The sequence below is a fragment of the Gobio gobio genome (genome assembly GCF_949357685.1).
Source record: "Gobio gobio genome assembly, chromosome: 4".
NCBI classification, from domain to species: domain Eukaryota; kingdom Metazoa; phylum Chordata; class Actinopteri; order Cypriniformes; family Gobionidae; genus Gobio; species Gobio gobio.
The window spans coordinates 62,167,482-62,185,895 of record NC_137100.1 but is presented as its reverse complement, the minus strand read 5'-3'; the positions used below and the strand labels follow the sequence as shown (position 1 = coordinate 62,185,895).

At 37.4% G+C, this 18,414-nt stretch overlaps 1 protein-coding gene across 1 annotated transcript in view; it reads left to right on the top strand.

The window, feature by feature from the left end:
• LOC307125783 (general transcription factor II-I repeat domain-containing protein 2-like) overlaps nt 1-18,414 on the top strand; it is a 175,201-nt gene that overhangs the window by 123,683 nt on the left and 33,104 nt on the right. Inside the window, exon 2 of the mRNA XM_079815893.1 lies at nt 3,985-4,153. The gene's annotated coding sequence lies outside the window, so the exon portion shown is untranslated. The remainder of the gene's footprint in view (nt 1-3,984; nt 4,154-18,414) is intronic.

Here is an 18,414-nt window from a genome sequence, read left to right as displayed (position 1 = left end):
AAGCGGTCTGCTTTGATGAACTGTGATTTTGACCAAAAATCTGAATAGAAACCATTACTTTAACAGATGCCATAACAGAAACTTTGAATTTTGGATAAAGCTGTGTTAACGTACCTGAAATGATCCTGTCTAGAAATATAATAATAATATATGATCATCTAAAAATTATCCAGCCGTCTTGCACTGAAAAGAGCTCGAATTTCTGTTATATTTCGAGTGAAAACAGTAACAGATCTAGAAACGCACACTGTAATCCGGATATACATGATTTGGAAAGTGTTTGTTTTCCAGTAGATGGCAGCAGTTTGTAATTTGGAGAGTAACTGTGAACTTATTACAATATACAAATATTAAAAAAGCAGATGTTGAATGTGCGATTAATTAGTTACTTTTTTAATCGAGAGGTTTTCTTTAACCTGAGGACAATTTATTTAGAAGGTTTTTGTGACCTCTTAAACTGTGCAACTCACAAAAAAAAACTTTCCAAACTAGAATCTGCCTAGTGAATTTCGTCCATTTCCACCACTGCATAAATGTATATATATATACACACACACACACACACACACACACACACACACACACACACACACACACACACACACACACACACACACACACACACACACACACACACACACACACACACACACACACACACACACACACACACACACACACACACAGTATATTTATATTAGTGAATTAATTAATTAATCTATTAATAACTAATGTGGAAGATACAAAACTATAAACATTTTCAATATTTAAAAATAAATAATTTTAAAATCACTCAGCAATAATTTAATTAAATATCTGCGATTTATATGCTGCTTGGAAGAGAGTACTTTTGAATGACTATCAACAAAGAATGTTTTTATATTAAGTATTTTTTCTCATTTTCCATAAAAAAAATAACTGTACTTAAAAGAGATGCTTTTTACTTTGAAACACAAATTGCATAAGATATTAAGGCTTGAAAAAAAAAACTTTTTTTGTAAATGAAGTAAGAAAAATAAATATTCTAAACAAGTTTAATCTTACAAAATGTGTAATTGAGGCAAAACTTGTACTTAATAGTTAGTTAATTAATAGTAGGGCTTGGTAAAAAAAAAAAAAATTATTTCTCGATTTTAATCGATTCTCATTTTCAGGAACCGATATCAATTCTTAAATACAAAGAATCGATTAGTCATCCTGTTTTCAGTTGATGAATGAACAGAGCATTGTACCGCCTCCCATCCATTAAAATGTTACTATTGATATGAAACAAAGTCTCAGATTTCAAATTATGTCCATTTTATTGCGAAATTCAAAAACATAAATACCGTTTTGGTTGTCTGGCTGTCACCAGACCAAGCTCAACTTAAGATTGAACATTGGTCTGGGGAGTCTGCTAGGTATTTTCTACTGCACAAGCAGGCATAAACGAGCATAAATGAAATGACTCTGTACGCAATTGGATAGTCCTTCAACCAATCAGACCACAAGAGGCGTGATAAACAAGCATAGTTCAAATGACTCTGTGCGCAATTGGATAGTCCTTCAACCAATCAGACCACAAGAGGCGTGATCAATGGGCAACGACCCATCGCTTCTCTATCCATCATCGTGTTAAACCTGCCAATAGCGCGCCAGGTGGATAAGCCAGTCTGTGATTGGTTCCCGCAAAAGTGTAACAGAGGCAGTAGAAATTAATGTACGGGTTTCCAGACTGAGTTGCAGGGCAAAATCAAATCGCCGGCCGAATCAGGCTGGGTTTACCCAGTCTACCGTTTTGGAGCTGTGGCGTAAGATCGTTGTGGCGGGAGCACGTGAACTGATCCGCTTTAATACCAGTTACAGCGCAAAATAAACATGAATGAGCATCTGAAAGTGAGTTAAAAGAGACAGTACAACTTACCGAAATCCGTATCATGTCACAAAGAATCACTCAATCATCCACCGTGGAAAGATGTCAGTAAAACAGCATGAGAACAATGTCATGTAACGTGACATTTACCTCAGAAAAAACATATCCAATCCAGTTTCCATAAACTCGTTAGTCAGCTAGAAAAATGAACTCTAGAGTGGAGCATTTTGGTAAACATATGCTCCATATGACATATTCGTTATAATTTTTATATTTAATGCAATATTGAATGCATGTATGTATGAATAAATCTGGCAAGCTTTTATGACAGCCACCATTTAAATGTTTATATTTCAAAAAGCAAAACTGGAGTAGAAATATAACTGTACAGTTAATATTATAACTTTATTATTATAAAAAAAAACATCATTGAGTGTTTGTATACAAACCAGTTCATTTTTACCTTCAATATTAGTAGGCTAATGTAGTATCAACTGACTAGTTCAGAGATTTGTCTTCCTTGAGAAAATTTGCCATGTATTGTACCTGATATACATCCAAAATAATCGATATTGAATCGAATCGAAATCGAATTGTGAAATTAGTGTCAGTACATATCTAGTTAATAGTGAAAATAGGATAAACTAAAGTGTGACCATATTTTTGTTATTTTTGTCCTGGAAAACAAAATGAAAACATTGATAAAGAAAGATGATTTGAAGTAAAGATGTAGCTACGCCATCTACCAGCAGGGTCTAATGACCCACTCTAAACGGTCAAACTATTAGGACTATTAGGGTAAACGGCTGTTTACGTATCCTTAATGTTTTGATTGGTGGGATTAGATGAACATACTCTTCCCAAGCGCTTCATTTGGCACCTAAAACGAGCTGGTTCCACCCATTGGGCCGCAGGCAGTGATGACCAGCGTCCAGCAGAGCCCAGCTGGCTAATTGCTGGGAATCTCTTTTTAAAATGACCATAATCAACTCTAAACCATCAACTCCAGAGCTCATTCACACGAGGACCCTAGAGTGAAGATCCACACTTTTGGCTAAGTCTAGAAGCGTGGACGCGATGAAACAGAGCGAGAAAACGATAATTGGGGTGGAAGGTTTGAGGAGGATAAGGAAGGTTAAGTGTCTGGTTGGAAGCCAAAAGTGCATCCCGAGTGCTGATGTGATATGATCTCCGGGAGAAAGGAACTTCACGGCGAGATGAAAATGAATGCGGAGAAGGAGTGACACAGAGGACAGAAAGTGAACGAGTGACACAAACAGCGCCTGACAGCGCATGCATTACACCGGCTTAATGGTTAATGGAAAACTAGTTTGTGAATCTCACAGGAGGCACAACATGAAAATTAAAAATCTAAATGAACAGCACAAAATTACCATCAGCATGAAAATCAGCAGTAGCCACATTCCATTTCAGAAGACCTTAAACCTTCCTGGTCTTTCTGTGCATGATTCATCGGTGCATGTTATTACAAATCAATTCAATGTTTGTCTTTATAATGTCATGCCCACTTTTCCAATCAATTCCCAATGGATAAAAGCCAACCAGGAAAACTTTTTTGCATAATGCATGGTTTAAAACCTCAATATACAAAATATTCTTTCTGCTGTAAATTGCAACATATTAATGATGTGAGTGATTTAAAGAGATGCAAACATCTTAAGAAAATACTAAAACGGCAACATAAAGCACAATTAAAATCTAACCCTCATTTTCATTTTTTTTCTGACAAGGCGACTTTCGTCAGCTTCATCATGCATTATGCATGACGCTGCGAGTGACACAATGACCTATGCGGAAAAACAGCTGTACACATTTGCTAAAGAGACAAATCTGTATATTGTAGGGACAGGTTTGGGTCGGTTTTAATGTTTTTGAAAGAAGTCTTAAGTTCACCAAGGTGATCAAAGCAAATACAGTAAAAAAGTGAAATATTGAAAATACTTTAATTTATTCCTGTGAATTTTTCAGCATCATTACTCCAGTCTTCAGTGTCAGAAATCGTTCTGATCTGAGGATTTGCTGCTCAAGAAACATTTTTGATTATTATCAATGTTGCTTCAAATTTTTGTGAAAACCGTGATACATGTTTTTCAGGACTCTTTGATGAATAGAAAGTTCAAAAGAACATCATTTTTTTTAAATAGAATATTTTAGTAATATTATACAGTCACTTTTGATATATTTGATGTATCTTTGCTAAATAAAAATATGAATTTCTTTTTTTAAAAATGATAAAAACCCTTTTGAACGGTGCATAGAGCAAAATGCAGTTTCACGCAAGTAAACATTATTTACGGCCAGGTAAGTGCCTCAATTCACCTGCCATTGACTCTATCATGAAAGTCAACACATCTGTTTACCTAAACCAACTACCACACACACTACACTTTACAGCTGTGAATCTGCAATGACCTCTACACTTTCATTCTGTTATTCATCACACACACACACAGACTCACACTGTCCTTTGAATCTGGCAAATTTAGTACACTTGGACACCAGTTTTTCCTCAAAGCAGCCTGACTTTCATGTTGCTTCTCATCTGACCCAACAGAACAATCTCAAAAACTGTGTGCGCTTTTATGTTTATTATAGTTTGTGTCAGCATGAACGCAAGTGTGTGTGTGTGTGTGAAGGCTGAAGATCTGACTGTGCTGTTTTGTCTTCCCATTCGTGCCATCTCATCATTTTAGTAGAGCACAGATGCTCATTCGTTCCTCCTCTGACTTTTGCACAAGTGGACAATCGAACCATAGCGCACGGCACACTTCCCTTTGGAGACTAAAAGACTGGACCAATCCATGCAAGGCATTCAGAAACTGTCCTTTATGCATGAGTGAAAGTTACTCACCAGAAACTTCCCGTTTGATCCGAACACAGAGGGTCCGTTTCAGAAGTGCTGGCGAAGAGAAAAAGATCTTCTTGTTGTCTTCAGGAAGCTTGTGTGATGCCCAGGCTTCTCAATCCCATCCCGCTCATTCCATGGCATCATCTTTCCTCCGTCTCGCTGTCACTGATTCTTACTCTCTTCTCTTTTCCGTGCAAGAGAGCCTCTTCTCGAGGTCTCGGTCACGATCAATGCTGCACGGAGCGCCGTGTGCCTCTTTCCGGTGTGTGTGTGGATCCCATCTGTCCCTCTCTCGACCTCCGCTCAAGAACATCAACTCTGGTGTCTGAGCTCAGAGCCAGTGCGTGTGTGTGTGTGTGTGTGTGTGTGTCCATAGCCGTGTGTGGGAGAAGGAAGCAGCCAATGGGAAAGGGAGGGAGTGATGGGAGTAAGCACACGCGCAGACCTAAAGGCAGCGAATAAACAGAAGGGTTAGACTCCTCTGTATTCAACCCTCTCTCTCCTCTCCATCCACTGTTTCGGCTTAAAGGAAAAGCTCATTATTTACTCACACTCATGTTGTTCCAAACCTGAATCGCTGGAGGACAAAAGAAGAAATTTCAAAGAATATTCTCATCACCCTTTTTCATGCAACGACAGATCATCTGTCCAAATCTGTCAAAAAGCACCATATGACTTGTGTGCTGTATTCTAGGTCTTCTGAAGCTGTAGTATCACTTGCCTTTAGTGTTATTTATATACTATTCAGTTAGTAATATTTTGAATGAGCTTTTATTTTTATATTTTCAGTTTTCATTTTAATTTTAGTTTAAGTAGTAGTAAACTTGTATGTGCTTTTGTCATTAGGGCCCGAGCACCGATGGTGTGAGGAATCGCTCTTTCTATTATTCTTCTCCTCCTAAATGAATTGCATTTTTGAGGGCATAAACACGCTCGCAAACTCATGAAACTTTGCACACGCGTCAGAAGTGGTGAAAATGTATATCTGATATGGGTTTCAGAATTATTTGTGGCAAAATGGCTCGATAGCGCCACCTACAAAATTTCATTTCGGGCTACGTGTCACGTACACACATGTAAAATCTGAAAAACCCAACAGGAAGTGAGATTTTTAGATTTTTCTCAACAAAATGTTTGCAGTTTTTGCCATTTCCAAATGTTGTACTTTAACGAACTCCTCCAAGAGATTTATTCAGATCAACATCATGTTTGGTCAGTCTTATCTAAAGGCCTTGGTGATGTTAAATTGTGAAGATCTTGAGTTTTCGCTGAAGGGCGTTTCCGTGGCGGCCTGACAAAATTCGATGTTTCGCTATAAAACAGGAAGTTGTTGTAACTTGGGCATACAATGTCCAATCTGCCCCAAACTTCACATGTTTGATAAGAGTCCTGGCCTGAAGACATCTATAAGCCTAATATTCATCCTATATTTACCCGCTTAAATGCATGTCGCCCACTATTCACTGTTTTCCTGAGGCCACCGGGTGGCGGTGGACTCTTTCAACGCTGCTTGCAGCTTTAATTTTTATTATTTTTCAGTTTTAGTCATTTTAGGACAAATTTAGTAAAAGATAATCCAGTTAGTTGCCAAGGAAACATTTTTAAGTTTATCAGAATAATACTTGTATTTTATAATACTAATATATATCTTGATTTCAATTAACAAAAAACATTTGAATAGTTTTAGTTTTATTAAGAACAACAACATTTTAGGAATAGACCAAAATTTTAGCTACTATTGACTAAAAATGTTTTTCTTCTCAGCAGCTCTCATCTCAAATATAGCACAATCAGATTACACTGTAAAACATATTGTTGGTTGTTGTTAACTTAAAGTAAAAAATGTAAGTTAATTGAAATTTAAAAAATGTAGTTAATACCAAGCGGCAACCTCCCCCAGTTTCTCTTGAAGCCAATAAGGAAGTGACTTAAACCGCAATTCATCGACTGGCCACTAGAGACAGCTCCAAAAGGGAGCAGAATCTCATTGAGATTTTAACATCCCCATGTTAAAATGGCAAACTTTACAGTTTACAGGCTGGTACAAATTGTGGTTTTGGTCTATACGGCTAATTTTGCCCTTCATGACAACTGTGAGGGGGTGAATTTTTTTACAACTCATTCGTTTACATTATATAAAGCCTTAAAGTTCTGCATAATTAAGGGCGTGGCCACTTTGATTGACAGGTGGATTGACGTTTGTCTGCTGTCTGTTAGTCATCGCGTCACCTCAGCTCCGCCCACGTCCCGCCTCTTTGCCCATTTTCTGTTATCCGGGAGCGACGCGCTCTCATGCGCTGCCAAGATGGCGACGGCCAGCTCGACCCTACTTTACGCTTCAAAACTGCTCTTCAGAATCCTATGGGTGACGTCACGGACACTACGTCCATATTTATGTCTATGCTCATTTAGTCTATGGTTAATACATTGGAGATTGGTTTAATCAACAGAAACTCAAAACACTGTTATCTGAACCACATAAATTATAATTTGAATTGACCAAATTTTTTTTTATTTTTTTACAGTGTATGATAAAAATGTGTTGTAGGAAAATTTAAAAAAGTAAGTGATCGTGTTAAAATTTTTAAGTACTCAAATATCCAAGTTGTAACTTATACTGCCTTCACGTGCTATCGGAAATGTCCTACTTCCCACTTCAGAAGTCGTGATTACGAGCTTGTTGCATTCAAGTGCTTTGTTGTCCAAATAAATAGGAATCTTTATTCTTGCCTATTTATTGGGAAAATCTTATTAAAACCAAAATTAAATGTAGAGTTACATGCACTGACAACCATAAACATTTACGATGCTATCCACCGCTTTCTGCCAATTCTGTATAATTTCGGTCAAATGAAGGCTGTTTTCGCTGTGTATAAAACATACAATACGCTTCAAATGATTACTCGAATTTGTAAATCTAGGCACTACATTAATGACAACATTTATTAAAAACGAATAAATCATAACTGTCACAGCAGTAGTTCTAAGTTTATGGCACATCCATCTCAGGAATTTGGGTATCAAATTTATTTCCGAACTTCCCAGTGGTAAACACGACATCAGAGGGCGTTCATGTGCATTTTTTCCCCAGGAAAATCATTCCAATAGCATGTGAAGGCAGCATTAGTACAACTTCACATTTCAAGTTGACTAAACTTAAAATGAAGGCAGCACAAACATTTACTTTAAGTTATGTGTCCAAAACTACAGCATACTAGACTATAGAAGGCGAATAACAGCATGTGAAAAGAGAAAGATGTCTGAATCCACAAAAACTAGGCAAAATGTCCCCGCATAACCTACAACTTCTGGCGAGACTCTAAAGTGCGCATCCAGTGGACACTTTACTATCCCATGAGGCCACGGGAAATGATGTGTGAATGGCAGTGAAGTGATGCAACTGACGCGATAGGTCACGACAACATGACAAATGCAGTACGTCCGAATTACATTCATACTTTACAGAACATATTTTTTTAACAGTCATGAAGACTGTGAATATAGTGCGCGAGTTTGCTTGAGAATTTCTCCTTTTGTGTTGCATAGAAAAAATAACAGCATGTGAGTTTGGAATGAGTAAATGACAGAATTTGGTGAACTATCCCTTTAAGGCTGAGTATATCATCAGCGGCAGCGCTTGAGTGTGTGTGTGAGTGTGTGTGTGTGTGTGTGTGTGTGTGTGTGTGTGTGTGTGTGTGTGTGTGTGTGTGTGTGTGTGTGTGTGTGTGTGTGTGTGTGTGTGTGTGTGTGTGTGTGTGTGTGTGTGTGTGTGTGTGTGTGTGTGTGTGTGTGTGCGTGCCTGGCCATTTAATTAAACCAGAGGATGCCGGAGATGCACAGGAGGGACAGGGAGAGACACGGCAGACGGCTGCTGATGATGATGAAGAGGAGGAGGAGGAGGAGGAGGTGCAGGGGTGGTCAGACATGAGGATATCAGGGGTCATCAGAAGGGAGCATGTGGTTGTGCTGGAAAACACATGGAGGAAAAAAGCCACCAGGAATCAGTAGAGCATGTCGAATAGATGAAGGGTAAATGAAGGACTGCATAAAGCTATGAAGAAGAAAGCTGTGGCATATTTATTAGATGTGTAGAGGTTGTAGCAGCATAAGGTGGCATTCCTGTCTTGGCCAAGTGAGGGCATATTAGATAAAAAGGGATACTTTTCCCAAAAATGACAATTCTGTCATCATTTACTCACCCTCTCGTCGCTCCGCACTTGTATGAGCTTCCTTCTCCTGCGGAACAAAAGGCAGAACATTTACGCTGCTCTTTTTCATTCAAGTGAATGAATATAGACGCAGCTGAGCTCTAAAAAAGGCCACAAAAGAATCCTAGAAACAGTCCGTGTGGCTCATGAATTAGTCTCTTGAGTTCACTGAAAATCTTCCCATCCAACCACCTCATTCTTATCACAATTACAAACTTGCAAGATCATTTATGGTCATCACTAACGTCAAACCGGGTGAAATGTGTTTTCACGTGATACAAAAAGCCTTAAAGTCCTGCATAATTAAGGGCGTGGCCACTTTGAGTGACGTGGATAGCCGTTTATCTGCTGTCTGTCAGTTATCATGTCACCTCAGCTCCAGCCACGTCCCGCCTCTTTGCCCATTTTCATTTATCCGGGAGTGACGCGCGGTGACACGACCCTACTTTTCCCTTAAAAACTGCTCTTCAGAATCCTATGGGTGACGTCACGGACACTACGTCCATATTTTTTTACAGACTATGCTCACTACCCACGCTCCTGGCATGAGCTCACCATGCCCTAAGAAATGTTTTCCCGATCACATGAGAACAGCTTCACTCCAGAATTAACTCTCATGTTACATGAAGTAGAAACATTAAGAATGAAACTCACTTGACACTTGTTATCAACGTTCTAATGAAGAAAATACGGTTAGATAATGCAGTTGTCAGTACACGGCAGGCTTTTCTTGAGATATTTTTGACACCCGTCATGTGTACAGACACTTTTCATACATGAGACGCGCTTTCAAACCCTGACACAAACCCTGACACCCCCGCTGATCCACTTTCCTCATATACTGCTAACTCTCCGACCCCACATCCGCCTTCACTTTATTTGCACTACCGACTGTTTATTACAGTAACAACTGTTTACTTATGTATTTTGCACTACCATACCTTAACTGTATTATGCTCATTTGCACTGCCGACTGTTATTTACAGTACCAACTGTTTACATTTGCATTTTGCACCGTACTTCAGTATATTTATTCACTGCACATATTCACCTGTAAATTCTGTTTATAGTAATAACCATCTCTCTATTTATAGATATATTTATATATATTCAGTACATATCCATGTCCTGCACTTATGCAAACGTTGTATATCCTGCACTTGCTGCTATTGCACTTCTGGTTAGACCTAAACTGAATTTCGTTGCCTTGTACTTGTACTTGTACTTGTGTAATGACAATAAAGTTGAATCTAATCTAATCTAATCTACACGCAAGTGGTTGCCGTTGTGGTCACGAACAACAATACCGTAACGTGCTGGCGTATATAGTCTAACTTTTATTTGAGGAAATCTGTTTATAACAGGCTATTAGATTTGAACTTAATGGTCCTGAGCTGCTTATTGATTCAGTTCATTTGAATGAAAATACATCGCATGTTTTTATTTTTATTTTAAGCCACTATTTTTAGAGGCATTCAGTATAAGGATTTGATTGTTTATAAATTAGGTCAGTGGTTCCATTCTCTCTTGCGCTGCTGCTTCGCTGGTATCGTCGGTTACCCTTCAATTAAAATAGAAATCTTTTGAAACATTATAAATGTCTTTACTGTCACTTTTGATCAATGTAATACATCATTGCTAAATTATATAATATATATATATATATATATATATATATACACATATATATACACATATATATATACACACACATATATATATATATACACATACATACATAAATATGTTTTATCATCTAAACAAAGTTTTTCATCAAAAAAATAACTAGATTCACTGTTAACAACTTTTTAAAACTCTCTATATATCCCCAATTAAAGCCCCTGTGTGACTCTCAACAAGAATTGATTAAAGTTTATTTGGCTTTTTACTACAGATTGTCTGTGAAGATCTTTTGACTTTGTCTCTGTCAGCCCATCTGAGGGATCATAAAGTGCGATGCCTTTATTCCGTCCCGACTCTCTTTCTTCCGCACCTCCGAAGCCAAATCATCCCTGTCATCTTTTCTCCTGATGAAAGCATTAGCTCTATCGCTCTCTTATCTGATGTAACTCAGGCAACCTCATTTCTGCGTAAAGAACTCTCACCTGCTGCATTGAGCTGATACACACGAGCCTCTGGCAAGAAGACTTGATTTACGTCACATGCGATTATGGCTCTTCAGAGGTCTGAGGAACAGAACAGTGATTTTAAGAGACTTCTTTTTGGTACATCACTCCTAAGAGGACAAGCAAAAGTTCAAAACCTTCAATGTGATCTCATTGGCTGCGTCATCTAAAACAACACACTAATGCAGCGAACAAAGGAATTCAGGAGATAACCCACCTTGGAAAATTTAACACGAAACATATTGACTTCATACTAATTTGTTGACTTTTATCAAACAAGTAATGATCTAGTCTTGCTTATATTTTTATTGTTGGTTCTTATGTCCTTCAAAACCCGTATGCATTTCTTTATTCTGTGTAATGCAAAAGATGGTAGACTTTCATTGTATGGATACAAATATATATATACAGTGAGGGAAATAAGTATTTGAACACCCTGCTATTTTGCAAGTTCTCCCACTTAGAAATCATGGAGGGGTCTGAAATTGTCATCGTAGGTGCATGTCCACTGTGAGAGACAAAATAATATCCAGAAATCACAATGTATGATTTTTTTACTATTTATTTGTATGATACAGCTGCAAATAAGTATTTGAACACCTGTCTATCAGCTAGAATTCTGACCCTCAATGACCTGTTAGTCTGCCTTTAAAATGTCCACCTCTACTCCATTTATTATCCTAAATTAGATGCACCTGTTTGAGGTCGTTAGCTGCATAAACACACCTGTCCACCCCATACAATCAGTAAGAATCCAACTACTAACATGGCCAAGACCAAAGAGCTGTCCAAAGACACTAGAGACAAAATTGTACACCTCCACAAGGCTGGAAAGGGCTATGGGGAAATTGCCAAGCAGCTTGGTGAAAAAAGGTCCACTGTTGGAGCAATCATTAGAAAATGGAAGAAGCTAAACATGACTGTCAATCTCCCTCGGACTGGGGCTCCATGCAAGATCTCACCTCGTGGGGTCTCAATGATCCTAAGAAAGGTGAGAAATCAGCCCAGAACTACATGGGAGGAGCTGGTCAATGACCTGAAAAGACCTGGGACCACCGTTTCCAAGGTTACTGTTGGTCATACACTGCAGGGCTGTACGTTAACTTTTTTTGCACATAGCACTGGTGCTATAGAGGTTGAAACTTTTGTAGCACAGCCCACAAAATTGTAGCACATGTATAAAACGTCTGTTACCATGTCTGAAAAATGCAAAAAGTGCTATACAATACAAATATTTAAGGATAAAGATAATAATAACAATTATTATTATTATTATATTTTACAGAAAACATAAATCATTAGAAATGTCTAAGGTTTTATAATAAAATATTAAATTATGATTAAAAAAATGTGACTAATGTCTTAATTTTTGTCTTATTTTATCTTATGTACTCACTGAGAAATGATAGAAAACACACTGCAGTAAATATATTGTTTTTATTAATTTGGTGCTATTATGCGCAGCTGGGTAAAAGACTCTTGGGTTTACTGTATGTGCGTCGCATGAAGTTCATTTGTTGCCCTGATTGCACGCATATGCGCGAATACACTAGTATCCAAGGTAAATCATCAACACCATCATCCCTTACATGTGTTTTATTGAACTAAATACATTGTAATACGCTAAAACATATATGCAGGTAACGTTTCTTCCTGAACAAATGCGCACCCGAGTCCGTTTCACGTGAATCGCGGGACAGTTCGAGCGCCACCTCCTTAAGAGTCTCGGGTTCGGTGCGCACCGAGCCCGCGATTGACAGCTTTTATTAGCAATTTTTCATGCAGACCGTGCCGCTTTTCGAACTAAAATGCCAATGACTCCATCTCACAGTGCATGCAGAGATGGATCAGCATTTATTGCGACCCGATCGATCCGCCCTGAACAGTGCTGCGCTTCATCTGCACATTATATATTTATTTATTTATTTAATTAAAAATTTAAGCGATTTTCATAATTTCACAAAGCCAAATTACAGTCAGTCATGCAGCCCTAGATTAACCTCACACGAGCACAAAACAAATTCTCCCTTCACTCAAACGAACTCTGTCACCCATGCTAAACTGTATTGCACACGTGCTACTGGGGTAAATATATTCATCGCACAGACCGATATATGTCGCAGTGTACAGCCCTGCACTAAGACTTCATGGTTTGAAATCATGCATGGCACGGAAGGTTCCCCTGCTTAAACCAGCACATGTCCAGGCCCGTCTTAAGTTTGCCAATGACCATTTGGATGATCCAGAGGAGTCATGGGAGAAAGTCATGTGGTCAGATGAGACCAAAATAGAACTTTTTGGTCATAATTCCACTAAATGTGTTTGGAGGAAGAAGAATGATGAGTACCATCCCAAGAACACCATCCCTACTGTGAAGCTTGGGGGTGGTAGCATCATGCTTTGGGGGTGTTTTTCTGCACATGGGACAGGGCGACTGCAATGTATTAAGGAGAGGATGACCGGGGCCATGTATTGCGAGATTTTGGGGAACAACCTCCTTCCCTCAGTTAGAGCATTGAAGATGGGTCGAGGCTGGGTCTTCCAACATGACAATGACCCGAAGCACACAGCCAAGATAACCAAGGAGTAGCTCTGTAAGAAGCATATCAAGGTTCTGGCGTGGCCTAGCCAGTCTCCAGACCTAAACCCAATCGAGAATCTTTGGAGGGAGCTCAAACTCTGTGTTTCTCAGCGACAGGCCAGAAACCTGACTGATCTAGAGAAGATCTGTGTGGAGGAGTGGGCCAAAATCCCTCCTGCAGTGTGTGTAAACCTGGTGAAAAACTACAGGAAACGTTTGACCTCTGTAACTGCAAACAAAGGCTACTGTACCAAATATTAACATTGATTTTCTCAGGTGTTCAAATACTTATTTGCAACTGTATCATACAAATAAATAGTTAAAAAATCATACATTGTGATTTCTGGATTTTTTTTTTTAGATTATGTCTCTCACAGTGGACATGCACCTACGATGACAATTTCAGACCCCTCCATGATTTCTAAGTGGGAGAACTGGCAAAATAGCAGGGTGTTCAAATACTTATTTTCCTCACTGTATATATATTTTTATCCATACAATGAAAGTCTAGCATCTTTTGCATTACACAGAATTAAGAAATGCATACAGGTTTTGAATGACATAAGAACCAACAATACAAATATAAGCAAGACTAGATCATTACTTCTTGTTTGATAAAAGTCCACAAATTAGTATGAAGTCAATATGTTTCGTGTTCAATTTTCCAAGGTGGGTTATCTCCTGAATTTCTTTGTTCGCTGCATTAGTGTGTTGTTTTAGATGACGCAGCCAATGAGATCACATTGAAGGTTTTGAACTTTTGCAAAATAGCAGAGTGTTCAAATACTTATTTTCCTCACTGTATATATATATAAATATTATTTTGTGCTTTAGTAAGTCAAGTAAGTCAAATCTGGAATGACAAAAGCATGAGTAAATGACAGAATTTATAAATGAATTATCAAATTAAATTATTGATTACTTTATCTGTGTATACTCACAGTACTCACGTAAAGCAATATATACAAAATCCTATTTTAAACAATTTTAGAGGAAATCTCTAATAAATTATATATATATATAGGCCTACACTGAAAAAAATTATTTGTTGAATTTACAAAAAAAAATTATCGTAAGTGGTCACAATCAATTTATTTTATCTCAATTTAAACAAAAACACATGCAATTCCCATAAAACCAATTCATTTTTTTAAATTAAAATAAAAAAACAAATTTAAATTATTTAAACAAGCACAAATTAATTATGCTTAATTTAATCTGGCCATAATATTTTTTTTCAGTGTATATGTGCAACTATAAGGCATGAAGATATTAAGATATTAGTTATAAGATATTAATTATAAACATTAAAGGATTAGTTCACTTCAAAATGAAAATTTCCTGATCATTTACTCTCCTCCCATCTCATCCAAGATGTCCGTGTCTTTCTTTCTTCAGTCGAAAAGAAATTAAGTTTTTGAGGAAAGCATTCCAGGATTTTTCTCCATATAATGGATTTCAATGGCAACCAACGGTTGAAGGTCCAAATCAATGCAGTTTCAAAGGCCTTCAGAAGGGCTTCAGAAGCTCTGCACGATCCCAGACGAGCAATAGGGTCTTATCTGGCGAAACCGTCAGACATTTTCAAGAAAAAAAAAAAAAATTATATATTTTTTAACCTAAATTGCTCATCTTGCGCTGCTCTGCAACGTGCCACGGGTTACATAATCACGTCGGAAAGGTCGCGCTAGACGTAGGTGGAAGTACCGCCCCAAGCGAAAGTGCGAGGACTAATACAAACGCCCTTTACAAAAAAACACTCCATCTCCAACTTCAACATCGTTGTTTAACCTTTTTTGCTAAAAGATGTTTTAATCTTTGCACGTGCGCTTCGTAAACACGGGGACGGTACTTCTAGCGCGACCTTTACGACGTGATTACGTAACCCGTGGTGTGTCGCAGAGCAGTGCAAGATGAGCAATTTAGGTTAAAAAGTATACAAAAGTGTTTTTTTTTTTGGCTAGATAAGACCCTATTCCTTTTCTGGGATTGTGCAGAGTCTCTGAAGCCCTTCCTTTGAAACTGCATTGATGTTCAACATTTTGGTTGCCATTGAAGTCTATTGCATGGAGAAAAATCCTGAAATGTTTTCCTCAAAAAAAATGAATTTCTTTTCCACTGAAGAAAGAAAGACATCTAGGATGAGATTGGGGTGAGTAAATTATCAGGAAATGTTCATTTCGAAGTGAACTAATCCTTTAACATCATGATTTTCTGTAAAGCTGCTTTGAAACCATGTGTATTGTGAAAAGCTCTACATTTGTTCCCAGAAACATTTTTTGTTTGAAACATTTTGATTAGAGAAAGAAAGTTATCCATCTTATCTTATATGCTTTTAGACTCGACAATTTCTGAAGAGTCCGTACAAAAAGAAAACACTTGTTGCCAAAAAAGAAATTGTAAATACACAAGACTCTTCAAAATGTGCAGTACATTTAAAACCCTCTACTTTAAAACTTTTACTCGAGTCACTTTCCAAAAAAAGGTATGTTTTCTTTTACTCAAGTATACTGGGAACTTTATACAACACTGAGTTATTACTCAAAACATTCTCAGCTTCTTAATGGTCTCGCAAACTACAACAATAATTCCATAGGCAGTTTCTCATGACCATGATAATGATGTAGTTTATAGTCAAAGAAGCGTCTTTTATTTCCTTTCATAAATCATACTGAATGCTTTTGCCTCGGTAAAAGAAAAGATCCTAAATATCACCTTTATCGTGGACAGAGGTCGACCAATCAATCATCTCAGTGATGGCTCTGTATCACTAGCTCACATCTGGACACTAACTGTGATGGATGAGAAGAAAGGATGACTAGACACATACGTGAGCCGGTATTTCACCTTCAATTCACTCTATTCAGATGACATTTTACCACTAAAGAGCAAGTATAATTATGTTTTCAAAGTGTAGAGGCTTAAAAGGGGGCATAGCATGGATAACTGGATTTTTCAAAGAAAAAAACTTTGATGTTCTGGCCAGATTGTTTTCTCCATTTCTGTCACCGATAGAGCTTGGGTTCCTCGCCACTGTCGCATTTTGGCTTGCTTAGTTGGGCGGGGACACTTAATAATCGGCAATATTATTGACTTGCCTGCACTGACACTATTGGACGAGATCTGAACTGAGCTGGACGATGACATCACTGTTTCCTCCAGAGCTGCTTGAGCTCATTCCATGATTGATTAACTTTACGCGGTTATCGAACTGAATCAACCTGAATAATGACTGTTTACGGTTGTCTTTTTAGAGTTGCTTTGCATTGAAAAGCTGCTTTGAAACCATCTGTACTGTATAAAGCGTTATAGTGACTTAGGCATTTAAAATTAAACTGTCATTCAGAAATAAATGTTACAGAGTCACATCCATGCGCTCATTAACATATGACCAGCCATATTTGCACTCAACCTCATGAACACAAAGTGAACTACACAGAGATTTGTCTATCATAAGCAGGGGCGTAGCACAAGATCCCGGGCCCTATGCATAGGCAGTCCTGATGGGCCCCATGTCCCTCAGCATTGTTTGTGTACAGTTTATTAATTTAGCCTTTACCTCAGATTACACGTATAACCAAATTATCATCTGAAAGTGTATGTTCTGCTCTCTCAATGGGTTTTGTCTCTGGGTTGTCAAATGATTGCGGCGATATTCAAGCAGTTTAGCACTATAGATTTTGTGTTCTAGTTTGTGCTCACCTTTCTTTGGAAAGAAGTCAGTCACCAATTGTCCCCTCTCATTTTGTTTTCTTTCCTTCTCCTGTCTTTCCTTTTTTTTCGGTGGCCTGATTTGGCTTTCTTTGAGAAAGACAGTTCTAGAGCAGAAGTTTGCGCTCCACCAGATGCTCAACTAACTAACATAAACAAAATGCGTGCAGATGGACTAAACCATTTGGTGCATTGGCAAGTGGTGGGACCGTGAGACCTTAGACAGTCTTTACTTTTTGGTATACAAAATGTAAGCAGTCAATCAACCAAGTTATTCAGCCAATACATTAACTTTACATTTTATCTAACATTCATTAGGAAATTGAATTAGGAAATGAAAATATCCAGGTAAAATAATATATGTTCCAGACTTTTTAAGGGCCCTCTCTCCCCTTGAGGCCCTGGTAATGGTAGATGTCTTACCAGGGTTATCACTGTTAACTCAAACTATTACATTAAACTAAAACTATTAAATAAATAGCATTTCTGTTAACTGAAATCAAATATACATATTAGTTATATTAGTGAAAAAACTTAAAATAAGTGAAAATTGTTGCCTAAGCAATAAACTGAATTAAGTTGAAGTTGAAGCATTCAAATGAAATAAATAAAAACTTAATCTAGAACTGAAATTAAAAATAAATTAAACCTTAATAGCAATATTAAAACAAAAACTAAAATTACTTAAAAAATGAATGAACATGAAATCTAAAAATAAAAGCCAATTCAAAATATTAATAAAACTAAAATAGCACGGTGACTAACCTTTGAGGAATTACTCATTACTCTCAATGCTTATTCTATATGACAAGCATACATTAAAGGCAGTGAAACAAATACCACAATTATCTATGCATATGTCCCAATTTAAATAACATAATTTATAGTAATGTATAAATTAATGGAAATTATTATATTAGTGTAGTATTTGTATGTATGTATGTATGTATGTATGTATGTATGTATGTATGTATGTATGTATGTATGTATGTATGTATGTATGTATGTATGTATGTATGTATGTATGTATGTATGTATGTATATATATATATATATATATATATATA